At 32.8% G+C, this 2,442-nt stretch overlaps 1 long non-coding RNA gene across 1 annotated transcript; it reads left to right on the forward strand.

Annotated features, from left to right (window-relative positions):
- The first annotated feature begins 282 nt into the window (after positions 1 to 282).
- LOC145129261 (uncharacterized) lies at positions 283 to 2,167 on the forward strand. Its single transcript, XR_013717415.1, has 5 exons — positions 283 to 421; positions 531 to 681; positions 793 to 1,136; positions 1,220 to 1,534; positions 1,869 to 2,167. It is a non-coding gene; the product is annotated as an uncharacterized LOC145129261 (long non-coding RNA).
- Positions 2,168 to 2,442: the final 275 nt, after the last annotated feature.

The following is a 2,442-nucleotide window of genomic DNA, read 5'->3' on the forward strand; positions in this document are numbered from 1 at the left end:
TTGAGACTGGTCCTTAAAATTGAAACTTTAAAAGATGTTACGAGGACATTATAGATGACCTCACTCATTAAAATTTATTGAAACTATTGATTTAATACTATTGAGATTTGATGTTGTTTTAGCAATATATTTATCCTTGAAATGCTTATTTCCTCATATATTAAAATTATTGATTTGATACTATTGAGATTTGATGTTGTTTTTTTTTAATATATTTATCCTTCAAATGCTACATCTTGTAGACCAATGGGCCATTTATGTAATTTAGTTTATATTTTCACCAAAAAATCAACTATGGCGAACAGCAAGAATCGTTGACCATCACGAAACCCTTCAGATCTGCTTAAATACATATCGATGGATTCAGCCATTTCTTCCTTTCTTACCACAATACATACAGTTTTTCCATGAAACTGAAACTGTAATCTACTTCTCTTTTGATTTTAGATATTTTCAGTCACACCACATACTCATGGTGTGGCTTTTTTTTTTTTATTACAGTTACTAATACTAATACTGTGATTATACAGGTGCAGGAAATGAATCCCCGAAGTGTATCTTCAATCGATGAGATGATACCCATTGTCCAGAAGCACGAAAATTCAAAAACTCCGACGACTTCATATGGCCCTCCTCCTCCACCACCGGAACCACCACGACCGCCGAAGCCAGATCTACTTGGTAAACTCTTACATCAACCATAATCAACAATCACAAACACTTTTCGTCTTTTTGGTGAAAAAAACATCCACAAAATCCTTAATTAACGTCGATTTTGTAATTACTTTAAAGGAAATAGAGACGATATCCACAAATTCAACGTTCCTGTTGGCAAACGCCCAAATCTTATAGGGTTTGTCATCAGTGAAAATTATGATACTACACTTCACATTGCAACATCTGCAAACATCAGCAAATCAGTGGAAAAGTTTGTGAAAAATCATGTGAATGGAACAGTTAGAACTTCAGAACAAATATCACAACACTTCACTGTGTATAGTATCAACAAATGGATATGTCAGAATCGTTAAGACTATGGTGAATAAGAATATGGTCCTGTGGTATCAAGGAAGAATGCGACTCTACATGGCTTGTTGTTTTGGAATAAGCGAGTTGTGTAGAAGCTGATCTCTTTGGTAAGTAGTTGTGATTCTGTTTTCACTTTGTTTGATGTATAAGTTATAACACCTTACCAGTTACCTCATTAAATATTTTGTAGATGTTGCCTTAAAAATAGTGTATTGATGCCGAAATGGGAAACACTGAATTTATAGTTGAGCTCATTCGACACTATCTAGAGTTATTATGGAAGAAAAATGATGATGAGCAAACTATATTTCATGTAGCTGTCACATACTGTGATGAAGGTATCTGCAATCTTCTGCATGAGATCGGCTCACTGAAGGATATGATAACTCCTCTCAAGGACAAGGAAGGAAACAATATGTTGCATTTAGTTGGGGAAACCGAAATAAATCGACTTCAAGATGTTTCAGAAGTTTTTCAAATGCAACGTGGACTACTATGGTTCAAGGTACTTCTTTTTATCCATGATTTTAATAGATGGAGAATATCATTAAGGTTAAATGCCAGAAATGGCGATGAATTTTCATATATTTGTTTATTATAGCATCCTACTTAATTTTTTTTGTTATAGCTCTTTGCTTTGAAAAATTTACCCAATTATAGCAATTGTCCAAATACAAAGCAATTTTCATTGCTATGATTGGGTAGATTTTCAAAGTAAAATGTCTTAATAAGAAAATAATTGTAAGGTCAATGCTATGCTTTGTAGATTTTTCGAAGTACAATGTCTTATTTGTATGGATACAAACCCATTGAAATAATGTTCCTTGGTTTTTGTGTAGGAAGTAGAAGTTAATGATGGAGCGTATAGAAGAATCTACTCTCTGCAAATGAGAAGTGGATGGTGGTTGCGACACTCATAGTTTCTTTGTTTTTTCCAAGGACAAGTTTGTGAGACTTCAATACGATATTCTAATGGATGTTTATCACTAATCACTTGTTTTTAATGTAAATGTATTTTATAAGCATTGATGCATGATGGATTCAAGTAATGCACAATTATTTTGCTTGTCATATTTTTTGGAAATCTGTTGTAACTAGGGTCGATACCCATGCTTTGCATGGGGCAGTTATAAGTAAATCTAAGAGTCAAAATACATCAAGTATTGAAACCATGGGTAAAAAACTTATAAGTAATCTGCTATTATAGGAATAAAAAGAGTACACTAGATTGCTATTCCGTATAATTTGCCCTGCATAAATTTATAAACTTTAGAAAACACCAATCATATAAATGTTCAGTACCACAATTTTGAACGTTGAGTTGGCATTTGTACTATCATTAGGAAATGACTTTTAACCCATTTGACCTAATTTTGGCCAAATAATTTTGATTTTCCTTATTTACTCACTATA

The sequence above is a fragment of the Lactuca virosa genome, chromosome 8, assembly GCF_052849685.1.
Source record: "Lactuca virosa cultivar CGN04683 chromosome 8, Lactuca_virosa_CGN04683_v6, whole genome shotgun sequence".
NCBI lineage: Eukaryota > Viridiplantae > Streptophyta > Magnoliopsida > Asterales > Asteraceae > Lactuca > Lactuca virosa.